At 33.9% G+C, this 14212-nt stretch overlaps 1 protein-coding gene across 2 annotated transcripts in view; it reads right to left on the bottom strand.

Moving 5' to 3' along the window:
• The window catches only part of ZNF438 (zinc finger protein 438), a 145915-nt gene that overhangs the window by 100861 nt on the left and 30842 nt on the right, over positions 1–14212 (bottom strand). For both annotated transcript variants that reach the window (XM_012731427.1, XM_012731428.1), the window contains exon 2: positions 13310–13364. The gene's annotated coding sequence lies outside the window, so the exon portion shown is untranslated. The remainder of the gene's footprint in view (positions 1–13309; positions 13365–14212) is intronic.

The raw sequence follows: 14212 nt of genomic DNA, 5'->3' as shown, positions 1-14212 counted from the left end.
AGACATTTTGTGGGGGTGGAGTGGGGAATGGGATCAAAAATGGGGGGGGGGGAGAGTGCACAGGACTATGGTGATGGCACATGGGTGACTCTGTGATGGGAAACCCACGGGGATTACAATTGAGATGAAAAAAAAAATGTGCAAAATGATGTAAAAATAAACTATTATAAAAAAATTAGAAAAGAAGAATGCTATTTATCAATTTGTTGATAATTAGTATCTAACACTTAAAAGTAACTTGGAAATATTGGGTGTTGTCAGAGAGTACATAGGAAAAAAAAATGCCTTCTATTTTATATTAAGGTATAAACTTTCTTCCATAGCTAAGATACAAAAATACAGTAGTTCAAATTCAAAATTTTTCTTTTCCATGTCTCAAAACAGGTTGGCAGGTATGTTTCACAAGACCATTCAGAGACCCAGGCTGTCTCTGCTATATTCCACATAGTTTCGATCCCTGGACCTAAGGTGACTAAAAAACTTGATGCAAGACCCCAGTTGGCAAAACAGTCAAAGAGGAAGTCTAGGGCAAGGGGTTTATTTATAAGGAAGAGATCATATACATAATACCAATCACTTCTCATAAGCCACAAAGCCACACACTGCTACATGATAAGCGGGGAAGTATACTTCTGAGACAGGCAGCCATAAGTGGGGAGCTGAAGTAAAATCTAGGGGTTCCTCTACTAAAAGAAATATAAAAAGCCTAAGGAACACTAAAACAAAAGTACATTTCATTTCACATACCCTTTTTTGTCAAAAAAAATTTAGAATATAACAAAACCAAGAATGGATTATTTATAATTATTTCATTTTACTTGGATTCTTCTTAGTCCCAAAAATATAACAAATATCAACTTAAGAAATTAAAAATGTACATCAACACATTCTAAGGATGCTGGAGTTCCATTCCATTCCATTGTGTCATAAACTAGAAAGTTACACTAAGAATTCACCACTCTCCTTGTTTCAGAATTCCTCTATTATTGTTTATATTGTGTGCATTCATTTATTTAAATGGATTTTCCAGGTTGACTCAGCTTCAGCCTTGTAAGACATATATATATATATATATATATATATATATATATCACATTAGACATAGGTTTTTTCCTTTGCAGTAACTTTTAAAATTTGTGAATTTTAAAAATAGTATTCTATTTTATATACAGTGAATTATGTAACTTTCAATATGCTTGAATTTCAATGAATTTTACAAACGTGTGTGTGTGTGTGTGTAACTCCATAGAAGCACCATAATCACTGATAGTCAAGATGTGGAATACATTCATTATTCCAAAAAATTCCCTCATGCCCTATACAGGTCAGTCTCTTTCTTTTCTCAGCTATCGTCATCACCTGTCTGCTTTTTGTCACCATAAATTTGTCTTTTTAGTTTTTGAGAAAATATTTTAAGGGTAGTAAATGGAATCACACAGAGTGTATCCTTTAGTACTGGGCTTATTTAACTCCTCATAATATTTGTGACATTCATTCATGTGCCTGTGTATCAGTACTTGATCCTTTCATTGCTGATTAGTATTCTGTTGCACGGATATAAAAAAAATGTGTTACTTAACCACTAGCTGATGGACATTTAAGTTGTTTCCAGCTTAGGCATATTATGAATCAAGCTGCTATGAGTGTTTATGGAGCAGTAGTGTATGTGAACATATGATTCATTGTTCTTGCATAAATATTTCAGAGTACAGTTTTGGTCACATAGTAATAATAAGATTAATTTTACATGCGGTCAAATTGTTTTCTAATATGTGTTTTATTCTTTTACTTTCCCACTATCAATGTATGTAAGTTCGAAGTGATCAACATCTCAGCAAACACTCTACTGTAATTTTTAATATTAGCTGTTTTGATGACTGTATAATGATAATCTCATTATTGTACTGATTTGTATTTTTCTAAAGATGCTTTTCTATATCACATTCATGAGCATTCATTATCTTTTTGTATCTATTTTTTAACTAGATTGTCTTAACTTAATGAACTACCTGTAAGATTTCTTTATATGTTCTAGACAAAAGTCATTTGTCAGGATATTGTTAATACATTCTCTCTTCTTTAGGATTGGCTTTTCATTTTCTTCATGATGTCTTTTCAAGGATAAATTTTAAATTTTGATGGAGTCCCATTTTTCAATTTTCTTTTAGAGTTCATGCTTTTTGTATCTTAAGAAATCTTTACTTATCCAAGTTAATATTTTCTCCTGTGATTTTTAAAAGTTTTATACTTTTATTCTTTACTAGTTAGATTATTCTTTAGTAATTAGTTCTTTTAAAGTTAGTTTTGTATGTAGAAAACAAAAGGGTTGAGGTTATTTATTTTAGATATTAAGATATCTAGGTGGCCCAGTACCACTTAAAGATCCTTTCCCCATGGATTTACCATAGCACTGATGTCAAAAAAGCAATTAACCATACATATATGAGTCTTTTTGTGGGTTCTCTATTCATTTTCTTTAATATATATATATATATATATATATATATATGTTAGGCCAACACTCCTCCCTGTCACTTTAAGAAAGAAGCTTTAAATCCTAGAAGTCTTGAAAACCTTCCAATATTTGTTATTCTCTCTCTCTCTTTTTTTTTTTTTTTCTGTTCCAGGCACTTTCTTTTTCCATATAAGTTAAGTGTTCAGTTTCCAACTGTTCACTGCTAGGGTAGACAACATAAGACTGATTTTGTGTATCTATGCTGAATCCTACAATCTTGCTACATTCAGTTATAAATTTTAGTGGGTTTTTTTTTTGGAAATTTTAGTATTTTCTCTGTTCAAGATCACATTGGCTGCAAATAAATAGATTTTATTATGCCATTATACCACGCCAATATATATACACTAGTTATTTCTTTTTATTGCTTATTACACTGGAACCTCATTACAATGTTAGAGAGACAGAGGGAGGAAAACAAATTTTCTATGGGGAAGAACATTCCATCTTTTAACAACAGATTTTAACTAGAAGTCAGAGATAGATTTTATCAAACTGCGAAAGTTTCCTTCTATTTCTAGCTTCCTGAGAGAATTTATCATTAATGGCTGTTGAATTAAGTTCAGGCTTTTTCTGCAACTATTGAAATTGACAGGATTTTATATATAGCTCTTTTCTCCCTTTTCCTTTTGCAATGGTTACTTATGCTACTGGACTTTCCAATGCTAATCCAACATTGCATCCCTAGAATAAGCCCATTTTAAATTTATTGCTGGTTTTTATTTGCTAATGACTTGTTAACAAATTTTTAATATGTGTTTATAAAGACTAGTTTTCCTTTCTTGTAATATCTTTATCTAGTTTTAGTATTAATATTTAGCTGATCTAAATTGAGCTGAAAGTTGTTAGAAATATTTGTCCTTTATTATTTGAGTAGATTAATGATTTAAATCTAAGCCTCCACTAAACCATTTAATATCTTTAGGTATTTATTGAGAAAAAAATATTTAAGAGAGGTTAAAGAGCCTGGCCTGACATTAATCAAGTTTAACTACACTACATAACAGTTACTGAGAGTAACTGAGTGGTCTTTAAAAAATTATCTTAACCAAGGATAGGACTAGGGTGAGACGAGCGAGGTACCTAGTATACCCCACTCTCTTCTTGCTAGGCCATATATATATATATACACACACACACATACAAACACAGACTTATATGTATATGTGTATACACACACACATATGTGTGTGTATATAATATGAATGCCCCAAATCTATAATATGAGTGTTTAAAAGCCAATAATGAATAGACAAATGAATAAAACAATTCTCAAATATAGTGTAATTCTCTCTGTCAGATGCCACTAACTGGTATTAGGTTCACTTAGGGCTTATTGTTTGAAATATCTTGCTACTCCGAGAGAGGTCCATACATCAGCAGTATCAACTACTTAGAAACCTGTTAGAAATGTAAATTCTTGGGTCTCCTGACTGACTGAGTCAAAATTTATTCTTTAACAAGCTAGTCGGGTAACTCATATACATATTAATATTTAAAATGTGGTGCCCAAGTTTAATAATTTCTCCTGTTATTTAATTCTGTATTATTTTCCAGTAGTGTACTATGATAATTATTTTATTAGAAGAAATACATTAAAATAGAACTACTCAGCTTCTATATTTAACCTTAGATTTGTAACTTCTAATTAGCTGTGGTCTTTGATCACCAGCCTTACTAAAACTGAGTTGGAGATTTCAGAGAGCAACATATTAATTGATTATACACTTGGGTTTGAATCCCAATTCTGACAAAGAAAGCTATGTAACTATGTTAATGATGTAACCTGTCTAAAATTTAGCCTCCTCATCTGTAAAATAAGGATAGTAATATGCCTAAAAGGATTACTGTGAAAATTAAATTAGCTAAGATACATACTGTGTTAAGAACATAGTAAGTACTGTTTATTTGGTTGCTATTACTATTATGGGGAAAACAATAAGCCCTAAGCAAACCTAATACCAATTAGTTGCAATTGACAGAATTACACTATACTTGAGAGTTGTTTTATTCATTTGTCTATTTACTATTGGCTTTTAAAAGGAGTTTGGATATGTTAATATTTTGCTAAATACAGGTACAAAATTAATCTGCATTGCTTAGATACAGAATATTAAGAACCATGTCACATGAGGTAGTACCACCTATTTCAACTTCTTGAACTTGGCTCAAGTCAAGACAGGAATATCAACATAGGAAACAATACACATTACATGTTTTGGGTCAGAAGTTACATCTGGGTGAAGTCAAAACAGTCACCAGAAAAGGAGTAGTCAAATATATGAGACAAAGAGGTCTAAAGGTTTAAAAGTTCAGTCAAGGGGACACTGATTCCATATGTGTGCCAATCACATGTGCCAGGCAAGCCCACTTGTAGAAGAAAGGCAACTTTCAGAAGAGTTATCCTATTACTGGGGTGCTAACCACCAGAAGCAATCAAATACAAAGTAAGTATCACAGAGATACTGAATATTATTCTTTCCTATATTAATTCCAAGTGCCACAACTAAACTATAAGAAGCAGCTTGAATTTGTGTAAATAGCTTAATTAGGTCTAACTAAAAACACTTATGACTTAGGATTTGCTTACGTTATTTTTTGCCTATTCCCAAGGAAGAATAGGGAATAGCTATATCACATTCAATAAAACAATCAATTGTGGTCATTATTTTTCAAAGAATTTCTGATATAATGATAAAAGTAAGGTGATATTTTCATTTTTCACACACTCTTTCCAAAAGTTACTTCCAAATATCATGCTCTTTACTTTTGAGACTTTTGTTTTTAATTGAAGTGAAATAACATTATATAAATTTGAGGTGATCATTGCTGAAAATCAATACATGTGTATTTACTACATTAAGGTAACAAAGTCCAAATGCATCCTTCACCATGCCACTGTCCTCTTTTTCACGGCTGAACTTTTGCTTTTTATTAACTACAATCTATTAGTGGGTTTGTGTATGTAAGTATTGTTTTCTATAGAGAAAAATAAATGTATTAAAAATACATTTTATTAATGCATTTTAAACAAAACAAATCAAAATAAAAGAAAAATACCTCAAAGTAAATTCCTTAGAGGAGAACATGACAGGAAATCAACTTTGGAAGTAGCTCTTTATTTACCTCAAAAACTGTAAATATTCACCTGCAGTGTTTTAAACTTTTAAAATGTCCTAATACAAATACATGAGGAGGAATGTGAGGACTCAGAAGAACTGTTCTGAAAAAGCAAGACTAAAAATTTCTATAATCAGAGTTGGGAAGAAATCAAAAATCAACTCTCCCCTCCCCCATCTAAGTATATATATATTTCCTCCACTGCATCTCAGAAGGTTTATCAGCCTTACCTGTGAATGACAGAAAATTCAGCCTAATGAAGTAGCCCTGTTTATTGTCATCCACATATAACTGTTACCAACTTACTCATGTAAGTGCTCATTAAACTGAGCTTTCTGTATAACTTCTCCCCAATAATCCCAGCTGACTTTCAGTAACCCTTTATCTCTAATCCCTTTTATCTAGAAAGCAATTCAAATTGCAATAATATAAAGTGGCAAATTTTCTAGTGAATTTTTTTTTCCCACTTAATGTACCTTAGATAGGTACTTTTATGCAATCTAAATCTACCACAACTGGTATCACTGGTATAAATGATACTAAATTGTTTGTAACAAGACTGGAGGGTAACAAAGTAGGAAACAGCAGAACTCTAAATGGACTTGAGTAATTTAAGGACTAACCAGAGGCAATTGTGGATAGAGTAAAGGGAGCAAAACAGAGCATGAGAGGAGGAAAAAGTCAGCAGGAAGAACAATGCAAATCTGGTAGAACATGGTGAGACTAAGCGTCAGATCTTCAGTGAAGCCACTGAAAGGTTCTGAATAGGGAATGAAACTCTTACATTTAAAAAACACCACCACTTTTTGGAAATCTAACTAGAGTTGTAAGGGACAAGCCAGTAAAAGGACTATTATTGTCATAAGGTAACAATAGTAACTTACTGGGGTGGGAGTGCAGCTACAGCAGCAAAGGTAGATTTGGGTTGACGTATTTTACAAGGAGTGCTTTTTGCTTTTTTCTTTTTCTTAAATAGAGGTGGAATTCTTTTTTTCATCAATCATTTAATGTAACTCTGGGGTTACATTTGTACCATTTCATATGTGCACCAACTTCACTCTTCCTCTACCAAACGTCCAGTGCTAGCATCATTCTCCTTCCTACTCTCATTATCCCTTTCCTGTTCCCTGTGGTAATCATTGTATTTTTCACAAAGTCTAAGAACTCTTTCTGCTGTGCTCTACCAGTATAAGTTTTCTGGTATTTATATTACAGATACAAGTGAAACCAGCTGATAGCAGTTTTTCACTTTCTATTTTATGTAGGAAAGTCACCTTAAGGCCCATTCATTTTGTCCCAAAGGCACTACTATGTCATCTCTCTTAACAGCTGAGTAGTATTCCTTTAAATGTATATTCTACAATTTCTTGATCCATTTAAGAAATTGGGTCTATGAGTAGACAACTGTGGGAAGTGCTGCTATGAATATAGAAGTGCATAATTCTTTTTCTATTAGTGTGTTTTAATATTGTTAGAGTAAAAACCTAGACGAGATATTGGTGGATCATGTGGGATTTTCATTTTTATTCTGTGAATATTATCTCCATACCATTTTCCATAGAGGCTGCGCCAAACTTCATTCCCTTAACTATCAGTGAATAAATGTAATTTTTCTTCCACATCCTTTATATTTCCATTCTTTTAGGTACATGATGTCCACAACTGTGCTTTTGCTATATGTTGTTACTAGGTTTGTTAGTAGATTCTTTATATAATTGAGTGCCCCTGTGTTAGTTACATAAATATTAATGACAGTTATATTTTCTTGATGAATTATTACCTTGATCATTATATACTGTCCATATTTGTCTCTTATTATCTTTTCTGGCTGAAAATCTAGTTTATCAAATATGAAAAGAATACTTACTGCTTTCCTAAGTCATTGGCTTAACATACATTGCTCCAACCTTTCAAAGTTTTTCATTTGGTTTTAAATGTGTTTCTTATAAACAAAGTACAGATGGCTGAGACTTTATAACCCAATTTTTCATTCACTAGTGAGTATGGGACATTCACATTTAGGGTGACTATTGATATATGGGGGTAACTCACTGTAATTTTTTTATTATTGTTTTAACTTTCTACCAGTTTTCAATTTGTTTCCCTTTGCACCTCCATTTGGGTGGCTTTTTCCACAGATTCTCACAATTTCTTCATTTCTCCTCCGATGTGCTTCTATTTTAGATATTTGGTTAGTGGCAAGCAATGGGGTTATACAAATTTATTATGTCTAAAAATGTGCTTCATGAGCAGGTAGCAACTCACTGGCTTTTAGATAGGTCTGTCTGTTTTGTCCTCTGTTCTAGTGCTTTGAATGTTGACTCACAACATTCCTTTTCATGCTACTGATTTTGTATTCTTATTGTCACTTTCCTCAAGATTTTCTTTCTTTCTTTCTTTTTTTAATAGCAGAACTCCTTCCAACATTTCTTGCAGGGCAGGTTTGATAGTAATAAACTTTAGCTTCTGTTGGCTAGGAAAGCTTTTATTTCATTTTCATATTTGCATGATAATTTTGTAGGTTAGCATATTCTAGACTGGCAGTTCTTGTAAGACTGTGAACACTTCATCCTGCAATATCCTTACTTAGAGGGTAACTAAAGGGAAACCTGATAGCTTAATTTGGAAGTTTTTGTAAATTGTCATCTTTTTCCCATCTTCATTAATATTTTTTCTTTATCTTTGATTTTTTAAAAAGATTTATTTATTCATACAAAACAGGCCAGAGTTGCAAGGCAGTGAGAGGATTCACCAGGCAGAATGGGGAGCAGAACAGGCAGATGGACAAAGTACACTGTTGAGGGGAGCAGCGGGCGGGTCAGGAGAGGTCTGCTGCACCATGTGGATCACCTCCAGGGTCAGGGATCTAACTGGCACTAAAGTGGCTGTGGTTCGCTTGCAGTGCTACGTCCTAACCCGTTGCACCACCATTGTTAATAATGTAACGATGATGTGTCTCGTGGTAGATCATTTTGCATTTAGAAATCTAAATGTTCCTCCAGCTTCCTGAATACCCATCCTTATTTCATCCCTTAACTTTGGCAAATTACCAGCTATTATTTCTTTAAATAGGGTCTCTGCTCTCCTTTCTCCACCTCTAGGAAATACCACCTTATGTTTTCTCTAAGTCTGTATTTCATATAGAGTTTCTTCATTTTTCCCAAATATTGTCTCATTTGTTTTTCTGACTGGATGACAGGACCATTTAAATTTTCAATTCTGAACTTCTCTTTTCTGCCAGTTTAATCCTACTTAAAACATCATTGTCTATATTTGTCTTCATTTCATTTAGGGTTTTTTTTTTGCTTTTTTTTTTGGTATTCTTTCAAAATCTTCAGTCTCGTTGGTGAAGGCCTTTTTGTTCCAAGGTCTCCTGTCTACGATCCTGTACTTGCTTATTTGTCTTTGACTGACCATCCAGTATCTTGATTAATGCCTTTAATATTTTCAAAATTTTCAAGTTTGGAGCTGTTTGGCCCTCAATTTCTGCATCCTTTATATAAGGCTCTGAACTTTCATTTTCTCTCTACTTTCCCATCTTATCTTCAGACGTTCCATACTTCCAATGTATACATGTCACTTTATTTGCTATTTTGAGTTTGGAGCACTATGGGTCTAGTTTTGTTTCTCTTTGTTTACTAAGGCAGGTGGTGGGTACAGGAAAGGTGACTGGGGCTTAAACAGTCTCATTTTTGCTGAGGAGTATGGTAGTAGATCACCTTTGCTTCCTCTTCTCTCTGTACAGCAAGATCCATTCAGTGTTTCAGTTATCCTAACTCCTTGGCCTGTCTCCTTGTTCTCCACTCTGTATTGGATATGTTCCAAGCTTGTAGTTTCCTGGCAAAAGGGGTTTGTTAGCATGATCTACTGGGCTCAAGTTCTGGTACCCAGTTGACCCTGACAGACAGAGGGCACCTGACTCAGGTTGTGTGTCCCCTATGGACTAGCAATGGCTTCAGCCACTGTTGCACTACAGCCATCATCGCAGAAGGCACCGCAGCCACCAACTCTGCCACCATGTGTATGTGGGAGAGACTCAGTCTACAAGTGCTGCAGCTGTCTGCTGATTCTCTCCCAAGGACTGGTGCTGTCTCTCTCACCTGTGGTTTTCACTACTACTCGGCCCACTATCAAGCCACACACAGTTCCACTAATATCTCTAGTCTCTACAGGAAAGAGGATGCTGGGGGAGGGGAGGCAGCTTATCTTGACTGCACAGGCTGCAGAATTTCCAGTGACCTCAGCTGCCCTGGTACATTTATATTCTCTTTTGAGAAGTCCCTCTGGTGAAAATTTTCAGGCCCCAGGGGTGTAGGTGCCCACACTCTGCCTATTCTTGGAGTTGGGATATTTACCTTCCTTCTCATACACCCCTTGACCTCCTGCCTCGCCTTTCCTGCAGCAAGTCACCAACTTTAGTGTATATCCTCCAAAGATTAATGCTGGGACTCTAAGAGGAAATTTTTGAGTCTTCCTTTGGGCAAGTTTTTTTGTTAGTTTGTTTTTTTAGGTGAGTTTAGGGGGAAGGGTAATTCAAGCTTTCTATTCTGCCATGCTGTAGATGGAATGCAGAATTTTCAATTTTTCAGACACCTATGGCACAATCCTCTTGGGACACCCCCAGGACACCATGTGGCACGCCTCACAATTTACACACTGCTAGGAGGGTATTTAAACATTTCAGATAGTCAGGATATGGGACATGAAGGAAAGAGAAAAGTAAAAATTCACTTCTAGCTTCTACTATCTGAAACAAAGATAAAAAGTGAAGCTAGAGGAGTTTGGGGAGAATAACTCAAGGACTCTAATACAGACTTAAGTTCAAAATGCTTTTCAGACCTTAAGGTAGGAATGTTGACTAGGGAGACAGATTATGAGCCAGAAGCTCATGGGAAAGATAAAGGTTTAGAAATAAATTTGGGAAGTTAGATGAATTTAAAGAAAAAGACAACAACACATAGAAAGTAAATATAGAAGGTGGTCAAGGACTGAGTCCTGAAGAATGCTAACTTTGGAGACCACGAAGACGAGAAAACAGCAAAGCAAATTTTGTAGTTTTATATGTATTTTACACTTAGATGTGTAAAAGGGATTGGAAATTTAGAGGTACAGAGAAATATAGCTACAACCAATGGAGTATACAGAGATTATTCTCTGCTCAGTTTAACAATAAATTAGGAATTTATTTTTATTCTTCCTCAAAAATCAGTAGGAATTATTTGCTGTCTACAAACTATGAACTCCATAGTCAGTCATCATATTCCAATAAAACAAAACAAAACAAAACAAAACGAAACAAAACAAAACAAAACAAAAACCCTTTCAGTCAAGTGCCTACGCTATTTCTGACTCCTGACCTATTGACTGTGTCTGGATAGCTACATTTCACTTGTCAACTGTTCAACTACCCCATCCCTGCCCCTGGCATGTGTCCTTACGTCTGGATTCAGTTCTCACCCCAACTAACAATTTTTAGTTGCCCAACATTGACCAGGAGGCACAATGAGATCGTGTTCCCTAGAGCTGCCAAAAGTTCTTGGCATATGATCAATGAAGCACACAGTGAGTGAGTGTTCAGTAATTAATCAGGTGACAGAGAACAACTGACATGTTAGGTAACTGTAGAATGAGTCAGATCAAGGCTGGAGCAGGGAATGGGAAATTTCAAGGATGATAGCCACAGGAGAATCTGCTCTAGTTACTTGGTCGAAAAAGATATCCTTTTACCAAGAAAGTTAAAATAATCTGAAATTTTACCACATGTCCATGGATCAGGATTTCCTGGGCCCTAATAATGTTATAAGCTAAATTATAGCTCTGCACACAATGACACTTGTTCATTTTGCCCCATACTCTAGTGTTAACTTGGACACATTTCTTACTCTCCCTGTTTCATCTGTAAAGGGAAATTTAATTTACAGGTATCTATGAATATTAAATGAAATGATTGTAAGTAAAGTACATATAGTATATAGAAAGAGTTTGCACAGATTAGTTATTCTCATGTGTACTTCTATGACCACAACATGATAGCTGAATCATAAGCATTTCTTTAAAACCACGTATAACGTTCTTCTGGTACAGAAGAATATAAAATGGCTATTCATTTGTTTGTTTTTTTATGTGTGACCTATTATATGATGGAGTTTAAATCTGTTTTGAAAAAACTCTCCTCCTTTCTTCTGAACTTTCCTACCAGTGTTTGCAAATCATGTTACACAAAGAAGAAAATACAAATTCTACTAACATGAGATTGACAACACCAATTGTGAATAAATATCAAGCAAAATAGAAAGCTCCCACCCCAACAATTATTCTGCAAGAGCTATTCAGTAATGTCTATATCCTTTTAAGTATAATATATTCCTATTTCCCTTTATGAAATGTAAATTTAATTAAAAATATTAAAGTTGGCAACAGAAGCAGGAAACCATTTATAAGACCAGCATCACTATTTTACTTTATTAATGAAAAGTTATGTAATAGTTTCAGTCAACTACAGAGTTCCTTTCTTACAGCCCTTTAATATTTATAGAAATTTAAGAGTTATACGGCTGGGGCTTATTTCTGAAACTGAGAATTTCTATTATCTGACAGCAATCAATTATTTTAGCTCAATTACAGAAATGGTTATTTAAGAGTTTCGTTCATCTTTATTCATACTCTTTAACAATAGGTCAACTGTGTCTTGTACTTGACCTAGAAGCTCAAGTAGGTGTTACAGAACAAATTACACTAAGAGGGTCTCAACTACAAACCACTGAGACACATTCATCACTGGCCTTTTTGCTTGTAATGGTACGTTAAGGAAAAAAGTTGTGCAGTGGAAATCATTTAAAAGACCTGCTTGTGCTAGCAGAAAGTGTTGTACTAAACTACCAAAAACACACAAGTATCTTAAGGGAATCGAAGCACGAGTCTGCAACCAAGGAGATGTTCACAGACACTATGTCCATTTTCAAACCATACATTGCCTATAAACTGAAAAAGGAAACCTAGAGCCTTATATTTCCCTATACTAATTCATGAAACCTGTAATTTTTAAGGTAATTAATAACTTTGACTTTTCCAACTATTACACAGAAAAGCTACTTTAAAGTATAATTTTCAAATTAATAAACACTTTTTTAGCTATAATACATTTTTATTTTTAATAAAATTAACTTTTTAATCTTTTTTAATGAATTTTAATTTTTATAGTTACAAAGATAGTATAGTTTCTGTATATACTTTGTTCAATTTCCCCTAAAGTGAACATCTTATCTAACACAGTCATCAAAACTAATAGTTCAAAGTTGGTACTGTTAACTAAGCTACAGAATCATTTGCATTTTGCTTATTCATTAATTCATTTTTCCAGTTCTAAGATCCAATTCAGGCATTCAGTGATTTTTTTATAATGATTTAAGCTTTGTTAACAAGCCAAACACATGAGTCTTATTATCATTTTCTTTATTATAAATATTGCAGAAAATAAAAGCAAAGCTCCCTGGAAAACATGATTTATTGGATATCTGGGAAATGTTAAATATTAAGACTTATTTTAAAAATTTATTAAAAATATTTTTATTTTACTGAGGAAAGAGGTAAATCACTGAGGTAAGATATTTACCACTGTCAAATTTTTCAGAAGCCTTAAGGTAAAATTATTAAATTATTTAATTGCTTACCTACCTCCGAGGACTCCAGTAAGATTTATGAGCTGTAGAGTAAGTCCTTTTAATTAATCCTGAAATAGAAAATAAAGTATTATTACAACCACATCCATGTAATCCATTTATATCAAGTACATATAAAAACTGCGTTCCTTTCATCCCCAACTTTCATTTTCAATTACTCTGATATTTTTATTAAGATAACAAAAGAACTAATTTAACTGAGAATAATTCATAAGTTTATTTCAGTATGTCTTTCTTGAAAATGACAGACATGCAAAATTTAATGAAAGTCTTAAAATGAATAGAAAACGCTCTAGGAAGAAAAAAAAAAGAAATGTCACAATGAATAAAAGTGACTAAGAATACTTCACATTCTTTTCCATGTGCATAATGCTATGGAAAATACAAAATAGTCATAAACAAGTGAATCATATTGAGGGCATGGCCTTTTTGATGGGAAAATAGCAACTGAGAGCTTGGAATGGGAAATTTTCAAAAAGACACGGGTCTGGTAAAGTATGTGTGTCCGTTTGTCTGACACAGTTCCAATTTATGCCTGTTGTCCCATATCCCATCTAGTTTATTATTTGTTCTGGATATTCCATCTTACAGTGACTTTTTAAAACAGTTGCATTAAAATAAGCCAGGGTTTCTATTTTAGGCTCTGCCATGATCTCATTCAGCAGTGCAAGATGTAAGTGTAGTAAGTACAATGACAGCTAAACATGTGGTTAAATCTAAAATCACCAAGCAACAACCCATGTAACAAAATTCTCAAAGTAAATAAATAGTCACCTGCAGAAAAGGGACATGCATTTGGACATGAGTAGCTAAGGCAGCTAATTCCTTCAGTCTTGGGTGGAGGTGGAAGAATTAGCAAATGCTGTTGCCCCTGCTTACAATTAGCTCAAAATGCCAG

The sequence above is a fragment of the Condylura cristata genome, unplaced genomic scaffold (genome assembly GCF_000260355.1).
Source record: "Condylura cristata isolate star-nosed mole 26May11 unplaced genomic scaffold, ConCri1.0 scaffold00030, whole genome shotgun sequence".
NCBI classification, from domain to species: Eukaryota; Metazoa; Chordata; class Mammalia; order Eulipotyphla; family Talpidae; genus Condylura; species Condylura cristata.
The sequence above is the reverse complement of the archived record's forward strand: the minus strand, read 5'-3'. Positions and strand labels throughout refer to the sequence as shown.